The 17,768-nt window shown below is 45.7% G+C and overlaps 1 protein-coding gene across 3 annotated transcripts in view; it reads left to right on the top strand.

Annotated features, from left to right (window-relative positions):
* The window catches only part of khdrbs2 (KH domain containing, RNA binding, signal transduction associated 2), a 337,966-nt gene extending 320,958 nt beyond the window's left edge, over nt 1–17,008 (top strand). The window contains exons 13-15 of one of the 3 annotated variants that reach the window (XR_013547249.1): nt 11,748–11,865; nt 15,227–15,303; nt 16,766–17,008. The gene's annotated coding sequence lies outside the window, so the exon portion shown is untranslated. The remainder of the gene's footprint in view (nt 1–11,747; nt 11,866–15,226; nt 15,304–16,765) is intronic. The other 2 variants (XR_013547247.1, XR_013547248.1) reach the window with 2 other exon arrangements.
* The last annotated feature ends 760 nt before the right edge of the window (nt 17,009–17,768 follow it).

Consider the following 17,768-nt stretch of genomic DNA (forward strand, 5'->3'; position numbering starts at 1 on the left):
TTGATCAGGGAAGGACGTTAGAAGAGGTGGGAGTTCATCAGGGAATTGGGAGCACTGGCAGAGAAGCTGAGGCAAAGTACATTCAAAGTACAATACTCATCAGGGTCTTCACCAGGTAGATGTGGGAATGATGTTTCACCCGGCTGGGTTGTCTAGAACCATGGGTCACAGTCATGGGATGACAGAGGGTGGTCAATCATAGAGTCATACAACTTAGAACTAGGTCAAAGATAGACAAAATGTTGGAGCAACTCAGCGAGTCAGGCAGCATCTCCGGAGAAAATGGATAGGTGACATTTCGGATCGGGACTAATCACTTGGCCCAGAAACCCATGTGAATCATCAAGTACCATTCTATATTAAGACGACTGAATTTTAGTTTAGGTGAGGGATACAGCACGGAAACAGGCCCTTTGGCCCATCGAGTCCGTGCTGACTAGCGATCCCCATACAGTGTATACTAACGCTATCCTGCACACTCGGGACAATTTGCAATCTTTACCGAAGCCAATTAACCTACAAACCGTTATGTCTTAGCAGTGTGGGAGGAAACCAGAGCACCTGGAGAAAACCCACATGGTCACGGGGAGAACGTACAAATGTAAATCTCGAACATTTGGAGTTCTCTACCTCAGCGGGTTGTGGAGGCTCAGTCACTGAATGTATTCAAGATATTAATAAATGTTTAGGTTTTCGTAAGGGTTAGTGCAGGAAAGTGGCACCAATGTTAAAGACCAGCCACGATCTTACTGAATGGTGGTGGAGGGTTGAGGGTGATCAGCTCTCAGCTCTCCTAATGTCTTCCCACCCTTGCTGTTGGAAACTCCGTCAGTAAAAGATGTTCAGCAAAGTTCCTTGTCTGAAGCATCTGAGGACCAGCTACTCCAACACTATAAGTGCACTCTAAGTCTTCAGAGAGTTTCAAGTTGTATTACTTCCAGTATTGGTGTGTAGCCAAATGGAAGCAGTAATCAGTGAATCCTTTGGCCTATTTTAGTTGACGTATGATTGCTGATGCAGGTATGGAACTACCAGGGCCGTTTTTACAGCATTATGGGCCCCCGGGCAAAGCAGTGTACTGGGGCCCCCACCGTTACTCTCCCCCACCCCCCTTTCCCTACCAACCCCCCCCCCCCCTGTCGTGCCGGCGAAAAGCACTTACCGAAAAGCACTTACCGAAAAGCACTTAGCGATGGACTTAGGGTGCTACATTGTTGCGAAAAGCACTTACAGATCGCTGTGAGAAGCACTTAGTGACCGAAAATGTTGCGAAAAAAGCACTTATTGAACCTACATTTTTAAAGTAGTATTTATTTATTGCAAATCACTTAACATACATAGATCAGCATGGGGCCCCTATGCTCGTGGGGCCCCGGGCAAGTGCCCATCAGGCCCATGCGTTAAGACGGCCCTGGGAACTACCCTGCTTTCTTTCAGACACCCTATGGGAACCTTCATAAGAAAGCATTGATGGGATCTTGCGTTCGCCCGCTCTCCCCTGTATTGCTCCTAATTGCTAGCCTAGATGTATGTCCACGTCCTGGAGTGGGATTTGAACTCATGCAGTCGTGGTTCCGAGACAGGAGTCTACCTCAGTGTGAGCCCAAAGTGCAAACAGCAGTGGAAAGTGTGGAAGATTCTTCACGGATCCAAAATATAATTGCATCAATGGGAAGCACAATGGAGCAGCTGGTAGAGCTACTGCCTCAAATAGCCAGAGACCTGGGGTCGATCCTGACCCCGGGTGCTGTCTGTGTGGAGTTTGTGCGTTCTCCCTGTGACTGCGCAGGTTTCCTCCGGGTGCTCTGGTTGCCTCCCATCCCAAAGACATGCTGGTTTTGTAGGTTAATTGGCTTCTGTAAATTGCTTTCAGTGTGTAGGGAGTGGTGAGAAAGTGGGATAACATAGAACTAGTGTAAACAGGTCATCAAAGATCAGCGTGGACTTAGTGAGCTGAAGAGCCTGTTTCCATGCTGCATCTCTAAACTAAGCTACACTACATCAGTGGTGGGTAAGTTACTTGAAGGTGATTCTGCGAGATAGGATCTACAGGCATTTGCAAAAAGGACCATTTAGGGAAAGTTAGTGTAGCTTTATGTGTAGGAAATTGTATCTCACGAAGTTGATTGTGGTTTTTGAAAAGGTGACCAAGTATATTTAATGAGGGTAGAGCAGTAGAATTATCTCTCTGGATTTTAGCAAGGTTAATCAAGATCCACATGGTAGGCTGATTTGGAATATTAGATAAATTGGGATCCAGGGCAGGGTTTCCAATTGGGTACAAAATTAGCTTGAAGGTAGGAAGGAGAGGGTGATGATATCATATCATATCATATCATATATATACAGCGCAGAAACAGGCCTTTTCGTTCCACCAAGTCCACGCCGCCCAGCGGTCCCCGCACATTAACACTATCCTACACCCACTAGGGACAATTTTTACATTTACCCAGCCAATTAACCTACATACCTGTACGTCTTTGGAGTGTGGGAGGAAACCGAAGATCTCGGAGAAAACCCACGCAGGTCACGGGGAGAACGTACAAACTCCGTACAGTGCAGCACCCGTAGTCAGGGTCGAACCTAAGTCTCCGGCGCTGCATTCGCTGTAAAGCAGCAACTCTACCGCTGCACTACCGTGCCGCCCTATAAGATTGTTGTTCAGACTGGAGGCCTGTTACAAGTGGTGTTCCACAGGAATTTGTGCCAGGTCCACTCCCATTCAATATATTAATGATTTGGATGTGAAAGGTTAGTACGTTTGTGGATGACACTAAAATTGGTGGCATGGAGGACAGGGAGGAAGGAAGGTTATCTACAATTATAGCGGGATCTTGACAAACTGGGCCAATCGGCCAAGGAATAGCAGAAGGGGTGTAATTCAGATTTTTTAGGGGGTTTTTAGTATAGAGATACAGCGTGAAAACAGGCCCTTCAGCCCACCGAGTCCGCGCCGGCCAGCGATCCCCGCAAGTTAACACTATTCAACACACACTAGGGACAGCACCCGTAGTCGGGATCGAACCCAGGTCTCCGGCACCGCAAGCGCTGTGAGGCAGCAACTCTACCGCTGCTCCACCGTGTTGGCTACAAAATGGTGCATTTTGGTAAGTGAAACCTCACCAGAGCTGGAATTACGTGGTAAATGGTAAATGCTATTGAGGGCGTGCAGCGTAGGTTCACTAGGTTAATTCCCGGAATGGCGGGACTGTCGTATGTTGAAAGGCTGGAGCAATTAGGCTTGTATACACTGGAATTTAGAAGGATGAGGGGGGATCTTATTGAAACATATAAGATAATTAGGGGATTGAACACATTAGAGGCAGGAAACATGTTCCCAATGTTGGGGGAGTCCAGAACAAGGGGTCACAGTTTAAGAATAAGGGGTAGGCCATTTAGAACGGAGATGAGGAAGAACTTTTTCAGTCAGAGAGTGGTGGAGGTGTGGAATTCTCTGCCTCAGAAGGCAGTGGAGGCCAGTTCGTTGGATGCTTTCAAGAGAGAGCTGGATAGAGCTCTTAAGGATAGCGGAGTGAGGGGGTATGGGGAGAAGGCAGGAACGGGGTACTGATTGAGAGTGATCAGCCATGATCGCATTGAATGGCGGTGCTGGCTCGAAGGGCTGAATGGCCTACTCCTGCACCTATTGTCTATTGACCCTGGAGAGTATGTAGAACAGAGAGACCCAAGGTTGCAGACACATAGTTCCATGAAGTTGGTGACACAGGTAGACTGGCTGGCTGAAGAAGACATTGGGCAAGCTTGCCTTCATCGTTCGGGATATTGAATACTGGAGTTGGGAAGTCCTGTTGCAGCTGGGCAGGACATTGGGAAGGTCATGTTTGGATTACTGTTCTGGCCCCTCTGCTCTTGGAAGGACGTCATTAAACTGGAAAAAGTGCAAAAAAAAGATTTACTAGGATGTTAGACACAAAATGCTGGAGTAACTCAGCAAGTCAGGCAGCATCTTTGGAGAAAAGGAATAGATGACGTTTCAGGTCGAGACCCTTCCTCGGACTGGTCCAGCAGTCTCCAGAGATGCTGCCTGACCTGTTGAGTTACTCTAGCATTTTGTGTCTATCTTTGGTGTAAACTGCAGTTATTTCCTACATTTTTTTTACGAGGATGTTGTTGAGTCTGAAGGGTTTAATCTATAAGGCTGGATAGGACAGGACTTTTTTTCCAGAAGCAGAGGAGGCTGAGGGTTGACCCTATACAGGTCTATACGTAGAAAACATAGAAACATAGAAAAAAGGTGCAGGAGGAGGCCATTTGGCCCTTCGAGCCAGCACCGCCATTCATCGTGATATTGGTTGATCATCTACAATCAGTAACCCGTGCCTGCCTTCTCCCCATATCCCTTGATTCTGCTAGCCCCTAGAGCTCTATCTAACTCTCTTTTAAATTCATCCAGTGAATTGGCCTCTACTACTTTCTGTGGCAGAGAATTCCACAAATCCACAACTCTCTGGGTGAAAATGTATTTTCTCACCTCGGTTTTAAATGACCTCCCCTTTATTCTTAGATTGTGGCCCCTGGTTCTGGAATTCCCCAATATTGGGGACATTTTTCCTGCATCTAGCTTGTCCAGTTCTTTTTTAATTTTATACGTTTCTAAAAGATCCCCTCTCATCCTAAATTCCAGTGAATACAAGCCCAGTCTTTCCAATCTTTCCTCATATGACAGTCCCATCATCCCGGGGATTAACCTTGTGAACCTACGCCGCACTGCCTCAATAGCAAGGATGTCCTTCCTCAAATTAGGAGACCAAAACAGCACACAATACTCCAGATGTGGACTCACCAGGGCCCTGTACAACTGCAGAAGGACCTCTTTACTCCTATACTGAAATCCTCTTGTTATGAAGACCAACATGCCATGAGCTTTCTTCACTGCCTGCTGTACCTGCATGTTTACTTTCAGTGACTGGTGTACAAGGCCACCCAGGTCTCGTTGCACTTCCCTTTGAAGGTGGTTCTGCGAGATAGGGTCTACATGCATTTGCAGAGATAAGGACCATTTAGAGAAAGTCAGAGTGGCTGTGGGCATAGCAAATTGCATCTCGCGAATTTGTTGAGTTTTTTGAAGAGGTGACCAAGATTATTGATGCGGGTAGAGCAATAGAATTATCTACCTGGATTTTAGCAAGGTTAATCAAGCTCCACATGGTAGGCTGATCATGGTAGGCCACACCTGGATAGAGTGGTAAAGAAGGCATACGGTGCGCTTGGTTTCTTAGGTCAAGGCACTGTGTCAGGAAATTATGATGCTGCTTTATAGGAGTATTATGTTTTTATATTCCATTAGAGGAAGGTGTGGAGGCTTTGGAAAGGGTGCAGAGGAGGTTTACCAGATTGATGCCTGAATTGCAAGGTATTTGCTATGGGGGAGAGGTTGAACAGACTTGCATTGTTTTCTCTGGAAGGCTGGAGGTTGCAGTAAGACCTGATGTTAATATATAAAATTATAAAAAGGCATTGATTGTGCAGACAGTCCCAATCTTTTTTTCCAAGGATGGAGAAATCATGTACTGGAGGGCATAGCTTTAAGGGGAGAGGGACAAAGTTTAAAGGAGATGTGTAGGACAAGTTTTTCACACAGCTGGTGGTGTGCTGCCAGGGATGTGGGTTGAAGCAGATACATGAGTGGCATTTAAAAGACGTTTGAATAGGCACATGGAAACACGGGGAATGGAGGGATATGGATTATATGCAGGTAGATAAGTGATGGTCTGGGCATCATGAGCGACACAATATTGTGGGCCGAAAGGCCTGTTCTTGTGCTGTACTGTTGTACAGTCTGTGTTTCGACCCAAGCTATCCACCATTCCCTTCCCCTCTACCCCACACATGCTGTTCAACCCAGTGAGTTCCTCCAGCGGATTGCTTTTTGTTACGGGCTCCAGCATCTGTGGTCTCTTGTGTCGATCTTTAAACGTTGACACGTTGAACGTTTGTCGGGAATTCCGGCATAGAAATGATCAATCCTTGAAAGTTCTCTTGCCAGGAGCAATAATTCATGGCATTTGCACGACTGTTAAATTATCAGCGGCGCCATTCGGCCCATTAGTGGAAAATTACTCTCATTCCTTCCGCAGACTACCTTGGCAAGAAAGATTACAATTCCCCAAAAAACAACAGCAAAGCAAAATGGGAGTTCTGGGAACAGCAAGATCAGCCACTAAACCAATATAAGCAGACTTTGCAACTTGTAAGTTGTACAGTCAGCATCAGCTGGAATATACAAAATCATATCATACACTGCAACATGTAGTATCCCGTATTTAATCTACCCTTCAGAGAAGGAGAGATGCCTGGAGTCAGAAATGATTTACATGCACATTTGTCCTCGATTCAAACAATTTTGGCTGCTCGCTCTGCTGCAGGCACATCAGTCTGATGGCAGTCATAGATTCCTACGAGTCTTTGGGAATCCATTTTAGCACATACGAATGTTTCATTTGCCCTGCAGGAGGTGAGGGTGAGGGTGAAAAAAAAATTGTTTTTACCAGTAATGTGAACACATTGCCACAGAAGGCTGTGGAGGCATAGTCAATGGATATTTTTAAGGCAGAGATAGATAGATTCTTGATTAGTACGGGTGTCAGGGGCTATGGGGAGAAGGCAGGAGAATGGGGTTGGGAGGGAGGGATTGATCAGCCATGATTGAAAGGCAGAGTAGACTTGATGGGCCGAATGGCCTAATTCTGATTCCATCCCTTAAGACCTTATGACACTGTCCCCTCTCGCTGTTCTGAGCTGGAACAGTTAAACCCTTCAGGAAAATGTTAGAGAGATGGTCTACAGATGTGCGCGAGAAAACTGAGTGATAAATAGAAGGATGGACAATATTCACTTGGAGGTTACATTGCTTAATAAGGGTAATATAAGGGTGATTATATCAAGATTAAAGGTGATAATAAGGGTGATGCATCTGCAGTTCCTTTCTACACATTTTGTCTGATATATTTAGGTTTGGTTTCCAGGTTCACAGCCAGACACTGGGTACAGAAGGTTTTAAGGCAAGAACTGCAGATGCTGGTTTAAATTGAAGATAGACTCAAAAAGACTGGAGTAACTCAGCAGTCCAGGCAACATCTCTGGAGAGGAATGGGTGACGTTTCGGGTCAAGACCCTTCTTCAGACCATTCTTTCGCTCCAGAGATGCTGCCTGGCCCGCTGAGTTGCTCCAGCATTTTGTCTATCTTAGGTTTTAAGAAAACATGAAAGAGAAAGGAGTAAATGATTTGAAACAATAGGAAAGTAGGGTTTTTAAAAAAAATGAGGAATTGAAGTTGGGTCTCCCTCTAATATGAATCATTAAAAGTTAACGTGCAAGTACAACAGGCAATTTGAAAGGCAAACAGTATTGCAAAAGAATTTGAGTGCAAGGTTAGGGGTAACATGCTCCACTTAAATAGGGAACTGGGGTGACCACATCTGTCACATGTAAACAATTCTGTCTTCCTACCAAAGGATGAATAGACTTTTCATCGAGAGAGTGGAAGGAAGGTTCATCAGATTGGCTTCTTGGATGATGGATTTGTCAAATGAGGAGCTATGAGGCAGAGTTGATCAGTTACATTTAGGAGAACCAAATGTGATCTCATTAAAATATTCAAAATTCTTAAAGAGGGTGATGTCCAATGTGGAATTTATATTTCTCGGCTGTGGGGTGGGTCATTCAGGAAAGAAGAATTTTGTTAGCGCAAAGGTTGTGAATCTTTGGAATTCTTGTCTCAGAAGGGCTGTGGAAGCTCAATCGTTGAGTACATTTAAGACAGAGGTTGAGAAGTAATTAGACTTTAGACTTTACTTTAGACTTTACAGGCCCTTCGGCTCACAAAGTCCACGCCGATTAGCGATCAACCCGTACACTAACACTATCCCACACATTAGGAATGATTTACAATTTTACTGAAGCCAAGTAACCTACAAACCTGTACGTCTTTCGAGTGTGGGAGGAAACCGTTGCTCCAGGAGAAAACTCACACAGGTCACTGGGAGAATGTACAAACTCCCTGCAGACAGCACCCGTGGTCAGGATTGAATCCGGGTCTCTGGCACGGTAAGGCAGCAGCTCTACCGCTGCGCCATCGTGCCACGCTAGACGTTAAGAAAATAAAGAGATGAGGGGCTAATGTCAAGAAATAGTCATCTATTGAACAGCAGGCCAGACCCAAGGGGCTGAATGGCCTGCTCTTGGTTTTCCTTATGTTTTGTACAAATAGCTGACATATTACATGAATGCAGATGCAATAGAAGCCTGGGTAAGAATACAATAGATATATATGAAGCATACCTAGATAAATAGAAGGATAGATGGATGGAAAGATGTGTATCTTTAGGTCCCACATTCAGTCAGCGATCAGGTTGCAAGTTTAGTGTACCAGAAAGAACTTTTTGTTATGTCATCACATCTGAGAATCATCGTCAGCCATAATATCAGAATATAATTGATTACTCATGTTTTCTTGCCTTTAAAAAAAATCCCTGATGCATTTAAGACTCGTTATTGAGTGCATAGATCGGCCTTTGTTTCGGGCCATTTAAGGAGAGGCCAGGTCATTATATGAAGAGATGGAGAATAGGTTTATGACAATAGAGTGCGGTGAAGCAAAGTGGAATGGGGTTCATGGGGAATATAGACATACACCATCGCCATGGCACGGTGGCACAGTGCTAGAGTTGCTGCCTTACAGCACCAGAGACCCGGGTTCGATCCTGACTACGGGTGCTGTCTGTATGGAGTTTGTACGTTCTCCCCGTGACCTGCGTGGGTTTTCCCTGGGAGCAGCGGTTTCCTCCCACACACCAAAGACGTGCAGGTCTGTAGGTTAATTGGCTCGGTAAAAATTGTACATTGTCCCTAATGTGTGTAGGATAGTGTTAGTGTCCAGGGTGATTGCTGGTTAGTGGTGACTCTGGGCCAAAGGGCCTGTTTCTATGCTGTATCTCTAAGCGAAATTAAAAATTTGGTGAAAATGGATTGTAGTATGGTGTAGATTTAGTGCGGAGACACAAGTGGTGATGTTAAGGCACCTCACACTTGGACTCTCAGGCAGTTCATTTCCAAAAGGGAGTACAGCTAAAAGTGAAAATCCCACTTAAACACAAGACAATCAACATGACTAGTAAGGTTTGGGGCAGGGAGGGGGAGGTGGGGGGGGGGGGTGGTAGGGGCAACACATTAGCCAAGCCACTGCCTCACTGCTCCAAAGACCCAGGTTCAATCCTGTCCTCGGGTGCTGTCTATGTAGACCTTCTGTACACCTTCTTCCTCTGACCGCATGGGTTTCCCCAGGGTGTCCCGGTTCCCTCCCATATCCCCATATTAAAGAAGTGCCGGTTGGTAGGTCAATTGGCCTCTGTAAATTTCCCCTAATGTGTGGGTGAGTGGGAGAATCTGGGAGAGGTTGGTGGGAGTGTGGAGAAAATAAAAAATGTAGGATTAGTGTTGGCGCCAGCAAAAATTCAGTAGGGCGAAGGGGCTGTTTATGGGCCCTATCTCTCCATCACTCCAACTTATAATAATAATAATAATAATAACGGATATTCCCACTGGCAAAAATCATATGCCCTTATTTCATAAGGAGGAAGATATTACAGGGCAAAGGGAATGGATCTAATTAGATAGTTGTTTCGTTGACACGATGGGCCAAATGACCGACCGCTCTTGTGTGCTTTTCTTTTATTGGAGCCCAAGGGAACATAAAGGCAGCATAACCCGATCTCCGAGTCTAAATGACATTGGGAGATACTTAACCTTTTTGTGGCGTTTCTATTCACCTGAACACTTCAGCTAGATTGCAGCTTTGTAACTCGTTGCCGTGGAGCATTATGACGGCAGAGTTTAGTAATATATCATCAGGTTGAGAGAGATTATAAACTGTCCCAAGTGAGAGAGGTTTTGATTAAAATTGCTTAAAGATACTTCAGCTGCATTGTCTTCCAGAATGAGTCTTCGTGCTCATCACCCTGTCTGTCTCTTCGCACTGAGGTCCGCATTACGCGCAAAGATGCTTCAGATCTTCACAGTCTTGATTAAGGATATCAAATGCTAACTGGGGAATCCTGATGAGACGGAGCATTAGCTTCTCCCTGGCACATCCTTCGCAGCAGCATGGCTGTTGTGCTGAGCAGCAGATGCTGGTGACATTTCCGGATGACTTCAAAGGGGTTTTAATACAGAGCAGTGGGGCCCTGGTGCACTGAGAGCGCTGTTGAAGTCAGGCACAATCCATCGCCGGGTGCTGGGCAAGGTAGCACGAGCAGCATTATGGGAATATGTGTGCAGTGCACAGCCTCTGTCCCTCCCTCACATCAGGGTAGTTATGCAGCTGACTATAACAGCCACATTTCTTGATGTGCAGGACCTTTGAGCATGCCATTAATTATTGATTAACAGCAAAGCAACTGAGCCATACTCAAAACAAAATTGCGATGCTTATGAAGCAGTGCACTCCCACCGCAGCCGTACATTATCAATTTTCCCAGTGCTTCCCGCGTTCAAGGTTAACAGCAGACACGGCAGTCCCACTCCCCGAATTTGGAAGAGGCTTAAAGAAATCTTACTCTCACACATCTCACTCCCCGCGCAGCTAAAGAGTTCACTTTCTTGCCGGGGAGTGTAAGCTTTAGGAATTACCCGTTTAAACATCAGGGCACTTGCTTATTTTATGCAGTGGATGCTGAGTTTTCTCTCTTGCTGGTTAAAAGAGTGATGATAATAGATAGAACATAGTACAGCACAGCACGGGGACAGGCCCTTCGGCCCACGATGTCTGTGCTGAACATGATGCCAAGTGAAACTAATTAACACTGCCTGCATGTGATCCTTACCCCTCCATCCCCTATTCATGTGCTTCTCTGTAAACCTCTTCAATGCCACTATCATATCTGCTTCCATCCCCACTCCAGACACCATGATCCAGGCACCCTCCACTCCGTGCAAAGAAACATGCCCCACACACCTCCTTTAAACTTTGCCCCTCTCACCTTAAAGATACGCCCTCAGGTCTTTGACATCTCTTCCCTGGAGAAAAAGGTTCTCACCGTCCACCTTGTCTGGTCGAGACCCGAAACGTCACCCATTCCTTCTCTCCTGAGATGCTGCCTGACCTGCTGAGTTACTCCAGCATTTTGTGAATAAATACCTTGGATTTGTACCACCATCTGCAGTTATTTTCTTACTCTTTCTACACAGGGGTAAGACTTCTTCACCCCAAGTGTGTGAAGGAGAGATATCGAAGGTCCTTCCTTCCTGCTGCCGTCAGACTGCACAATCAGCACTGCTCCCAGCAGACCAGTAAATAAAGACAATTACCACTACTTTAATTTTTTAATGAATGCTTTTTTTTGCTATCCACTTTGCTGCTGTAACCCAACAAATTTTCCTGTTGTGGGACGAATAAAGTACTTATTATTATTATTATTATTATTATTATTATTATTATTATTATTATCTGTATCGCACAAAATAATTGAAACGCAAAATACTGCAGATGCTGGAAGTCTCACATAAGGACAAAAAACGCTGGAAACATTCAGCAGGTCAGGCACCCTCTGTGGAAATGATGGAAGCAGAGTTAATGCTTCAGGTCAAAGAGTCTTTGTCAGATAGTCTACAGGTGCTAAGTGTCTACAGTATTTTCTGTTCTTATTTGCACCATGCAAAAACACTCTCTGTCATTCTGCCTGCTGAAGGTGAATGTGTTCCAACTGATTGTCCTTTTGTTTGCTTGTAGGCTCTTTGCAAGGTGATGACTCGGGCTCAGTAGCCCCTCGGCCTGACACACCACGCAGCAGATTCCATCAAACTTCTCTGATCCAGACTGGTCACAGCGGTATCAGAGGAAGCGGATGGTGAGTTTATTGAGTGGCCGCCAATTAAATGAGGAACAGATCATTGGAACAGTGACATCAGTCCGTGAACCTGTGGTATGCCCACTTGGTGTCACCCTGCTTGACTTGATTAACCAGGACCAAGTATTAGGCTCAAGTAGACACACAATGCTGGAGTAACTCAGTGGGTCAGGCAGCATCTCTGGAGAACGTGGATTGGTGACGTTTTAGGTCGAGGCCTTTCTTCAAAGGTTTCACCGGTCTTTTATTGTTACATGTACCAATTCATTACCATACAGCCATACGAAAAAAAGCAACAAGACACACAACTACTTAAAGTTAACGTAAACATCCACCACAGCGGGTTCCCCACATTCCTCACTGTGATGGAAGGCAAAAAAGTCCAATCTCCTTCCTCTTCCTACCCTTCTTGCAGGGGTGAAGGGAAAGAAAGCTAGAAGAGTGGAGGGGCAGGACAAATCATGGCAGGACATAGGTGACAACTAACGAGGGCCGGGGGGGAGGTTCCGATATGCAGATGGTCAAACAAAAGGCCAGAGAAGAACACACACAAGGCGGGAGCTAAAAGGATCAGAGAGTTGGGCATGTGTCGTTGGAGGAGTGACAAGGTGCAAATTGTTTAGGAATAAGGGTGGAGAGAGAGGGGAGAGGAGAGATAGATGCAAGGTCAGCCAGGACTCAGGGGAGGGGGTGATGGAAATAAATGGGGAGGGGGGGGGAGTTATAGGGGAGAAAGGGTAGGGAGGGTGTTTTGTGGAGGTTACCAAACGATGGAGAATTCAATCTTCTTACCATTGGGTTGTAAGCTACCCAGTATTATGCTCTACCTCAGTGTCAGCCATTATTACCACACATAACTCCTCCGCAGTTCTTGGAGGGATCTCCTGCAATGCAACATAGATTGTCAGAGCTTCAGAAATCTTCAAAGAAGCCCATGAACAACAATCTGATGAGAGTCGAGCAAGTGATCGGCAGCTGGATCGGACTGAGGGGGGGCTGAGATGTTCCGCAAATTGAGGCAGTCGGAGACCAGGAGTAGAAGACAGGAGTAGAAGAGTGCAGGGATCTCATGAGCAATGACCGGCATCAAGAGTGGGACTTCAGTGTTGTGCCAGGTGCCAGTGAAGCCCAGAAGGGCTTTTTCATGTCAGTATGTTAAGGTGTCATCGAGTTACACAGCATGGAAACAGGTCCTACGGCCCAACTTGCCCACACCGACCAAGATGCCCATCTATACGTCCCACCTGCCTTGAGTTTGGCCCATATGCTTCTAAACCTATCCTATCCATGTACCTGTCCTAATGTCTTATAAATGTCGTGTTAGTATCCGTCTCAATACCTCTGCTGGCAGCTCATTCCATATACCCACCACCCTTAGTGTGAAATGATTGCCCCTCAGATTCCAAGTAAATTGACAGCGGTAGAGTTATTGCCTTACAGCTCCAGAGACCCGGGTTCGATCTTGACCACGGGTGCTGACGGAATGGAGTTTGTACGTTTTCTCTGGGTGTTCTGGTTTCCTCTCACACCCCAAAGGCATACAGGTTTGTACGTTAATTGGCTTCAGTAAAAATTGTCAATTGTCCCTAGTGTGCAGTGTACACTGGTCTGCGTGGACTCAGGGTGAAGGGCCTGTTTCCATGCTGTATTCCTAAAGTCTAAAAAGTCATTCCCCTCTCACCTAAAACCTGTATCCTCTGGTTTTCGATTCACCTACTCTGGGTAAAAGGCTTTGTGCATTCACCCTATCCATTCTGAAACACTTTACAGTTAATGAGATATCTTCAAAGCATGCGGATCATAGGATTGTTGGAAACTTGAGAATAATTTGTACACAGAGTAATGAAACATTTTAACAACACATTATTTTAATTTGGTTTAGTTTAGAGATAAACTTCGGCCCATCAAGTGAGTCCGTGCTGACCAATGATTCCTGCAAACTTACACGATCCTGCACACACTTGGGACAATTTACAATAATACCAAGACAATTAACCTACAAACCTGCACGATTTTGGAGTGTGAGAGGAAGGTGGAGATTCCGGAGAAAACCCACTCAGGTCACGGGGAGAAGGTACAAACTCCGTAGTCAACCAATCAGTCAATAGACAATAGACAATAGGTGCAGGAGTAGGCCATTCGGCCCTTCGAGCCAGCACCGCCATTCAATGTGATCATGGCTGATCATTCTCAATCAGTACCCCGTTCCTGCTTTCTCCCCATACCCCCTGACTCCGCTATCCTTAAGAGCTCTATCCAGCTCTCTCTTGAATGTATTCAGAGAATTGGCCTCCACTGCCCTCTGAGGCAGAGAATTCCACAGATTCACAACTCTCTGACTAAAAAAGTTTTTCCTCATCTCTGTTCTAAATGGCCTACCCCTTATTCTTAAACTGTGGCCCCTGGTTCTGGACTCCCCCAACATTGGGAACATGTTTCCTGCCTCTAACATGTCCAACCCCCCAGCCAGGCTGGAACCCGGGTCTCTGGCACTTTAAGGCCGCAACTCTACCACTGCGATGAGAAGAAGGAAAAAGAAGGAATACTACAAGTGGGTGGAACATTTTATAGTGAGATTACAGCACAGATAAAGTTCAATTTAGCTCATGCCAATGAATGTGCCTCTTCCCAACACTCAACATAGAACCCTGTTGACACAACCATGTGCTTTATTCTTCTGCCTATTTATCCAGCTTTTTCTTAAATCCTGTGTACATTTGGACCTCAGCTGCATCTTAGTGATGCTGTCAGCCATTTTAACCCTTTCTCTGGGTGTATTTTTTTCTTGAGTTTTCTAATGCTGGTCAATTTTGGAGTGCCCCTCCGTGAAACAGCTTCCCTGCCATTCACCCCATCAAACACTTTCAGAAGCTTCAAGACTTCTACAGGTCACTGTCCAGTTTTCTGTATTAAACCCATTCCTTACTGTGAACAGAAGGAATGGGTGACGTTTCTGAAGAAGGGTCTCGACCCAAATCGCCACCCATTCCTTCCCGCCAGAGATGTTGCCTGTCCCGCTGAGTTACTCCAACATTTTGTGTCTATCTTCAGTTTAAACCACCATCTGCAGTTCCTTCCTACACCTTACTTTGAACAGATGACTCGCTTGTGGAAATTGGTAGGGCTCAGATTATTTCCTTCCCCATCTTGGAAATAAATCTCATTCAATTTGTTCAGTGCTTCGTCTCTTGCTCTTCTGAACATTTGTGAAGCTGAGAGGAAGAGTATTCAACACCGAGGTCTTCAGTTTTCCTCAGTTTCTAGCTAGTAACTGTAATATGGTCAATTCAATGAAATCACTTTGCTGGCAAATTAACGCTGTTTCTCACCTTTCATGACTGATCTTTGCCTGTAATTGGAGAAGAGAAGGGGAAAAGCTGCAGGAGAGGAATATGGACAAAAGGTATCCAGAAAAGAAAACAGGCCAATTATATAATGGTAAGTTAGAGCATAGAATCCCTTGTGGGAAACACAACTATATAATCACACACAACAGCCGAATCCACAGGCAAGGGTAACTAAGACACTCTTGGAAAAGAGCAAGAATGTAAAAGCCTTTCATGAAATATTGTAGCGTCAGGATCAACATCACAGACGGCCAGGTTACATAGACAGCAGTGAGCGGCTAATTGTTTTAGTTTTTCTGATTGACTTTGCTTATGGTCAAGATGGTAATGGCTGAACCTGATCTCAGGCTGTTGGACGTGTGTTTTGAGCCATCTTTGTTCCTTCCTGCTGGGAGGAAGAGCATTGCTGGTTTAAAGCAGCAATCGTGGGACTTGGAATGACACACCAGAAAAGTGACTCCTGTTACACAGTGGTGGGTGAAGAAGTACAGTACACTACAATGGATGCAGTCGTGTACGGGGTGAGCGCTGGGTGAGCAGAATCAGTGGGCTGAAGGGCCTGTTTCTGCGCTGCAATCGCTAAAATCTAAAGTATAAAGTGATGACTGTCCAGCAGGCATTTGAGAGAGCACCCAGGACCTTTATTCAATAATGAGATTCACCCGACAGGGAGGGGGAGAACGATGGTGGATGTGGTGGGGAGGCAGGGGGTGGGGGTGTTGCTCCCATGTGCAGCAGCAGCCGGTAGATAGGACTGCTCGGTAAACTTTTGTAACTTTGCCGGCACCAAAACATGGCAACACTTGTGTACTGCCCAGGTGAGGACTGCTACATGATTTTACCGGGTTGCATGCAAAACAAAGCATTTCACTGTACCTCGCTCGGTACATGTGACAATAAAGTATCATGGAATCATTGAATGTCTTACACAATGGATGATTTCTGATAGTCCAACATTGCCCCAGTGCAGCTCTGGAGGGAGGTGATATCCTGGGTTACGGTCTCTGGAATAGGACTTGAACCCAGGACTGTTTGGCGTGAAGCCAAGTGTGCTTTTAAATAAGCAACGTCCAGCTCACAAGCCCCTTAAAAACCTGGAGGCAGGCTCGGAACGGTTTAGTTTATTTGGTTTAGAGATACAGGCTCTGGGCCCATCGAGTCCGCGCCGACCAGCGATTCCTGGTAGACTAACACTATCCTACACACACTAGGGACAGTTTACATTCATACCAAGCCCCTTAGCCTACAAACTCGTACGTCTTTGGAGTGTGGAAGGAAACCGGAGCTTCCCGGAGATCACGGGAAGAAAGTAAAACTCCATACAGACAAGCACCCGTAGTCAGGATCGAACCCAGGTCTCTGATGTTGTAAGGCAGCAACACTGCCGCTGCACCACTGTGCCGCCCTAACTGCTTGGAGTGTTGGAGGTAACAACTTTAAAGCAATTATTTCCACCTTTCTAACGTTACACGAGGGGCGAGATCACTGGTGGGATTCGTACGGGCGGCCAGCCGGCCTCATCTCAAGGCTAACTTGCTTTTCCCTTCTTTCAGACGCAGAACAGTTCACTGTCGATGACCCAAAATCTTAACAATACAAAACAGGAAACTACAGTCGCTGATAACAGAAGAAGGCTTAATGGTTGATGTTTTTCTCTCTTCCAACAGAAGCATTAATCCAATTGAAATAAACAGGTTGACATCTTCATTAAAATAATACGTGAGGAACTCTCTATGAAAGCATTAAGCCACCACGCACTGTTATCACAATCTCTCGCATGTACAGCTGTTTAGACTTTGTCCATAAGGTTTGTTTTGTATTGAAAATAAATTAATTACTCTTGCGATCACTGAACAGAATTGAAGTGCGTGAAACCCTTATTTTTATTCCCAGTAATAGGCCTGAATTCTGTGGTTCTAAGTAATTCTGACATGGTCTTCAGACAGTGTTTGCCTTCCTGTTCTTAAAATCTCCCACTTGTACGGTGGATGTTGTCTGTTCTAATGCAATATGATACGATAGAACTTTATTTATTCCAGGAGGGAAATTGATCTGCCAAGAGTCATAAAACACAAAATACATGAAACATGAAATTAAAGTGACCAATGGAAAGGATTGGGGGGGGGGGGGGGGGGGAGGGGAGTCAGTCTACCCCATGACAGAAGGAGGAGGAGTTGAACGGTTTGATAGCCACAGGGAAAATGGATCTCCTGTGGCGTTGTGTACTGCATCTTGGTGAAACCAGCCTGTTGCTGAAGGTACTCCTCAGGTTGACCAGTGTGTCATGGAGGGGGTGAGCTGTATAGTCCAAGATGCTCTGCAGTTTGAGGAGCATCCTCCCCTCCAAGACCATCTCCAGTGAGCCCAACTCCACCCCCAGGACGGAGCCAGCCTTGCTGAAGACCTTGTTAATCCTATTGACTAATTCTTAATCCTGCTCTCTCCAATCACTGCCCTGTAACACAGGGACCTTCACCTCCATTCACACCAAGCAGAGTAGAAGCAGCTTTCAAAGTCTCTGTACCGAGGCCAGAGTTCATCGTTAAGGGATCGTTA

The sequence above is a fragment of the Rhinoraja longicauda genome, chromosome 5, assembly GCF_053455715.1.
Source record: "Rhinoraja longicauda isolate Sanriku21f chromosome 5, sRhiLon1.1, whole genome shotgun sequence".
Taxonomy (NCBI): domain Eukaryota; kingdom Metazoa; phylum Chordata; class Chondrichthyes; order Rajiformes; family Arhynchobatidae; genus Rhinoraja; species Rhinoraja longicauda.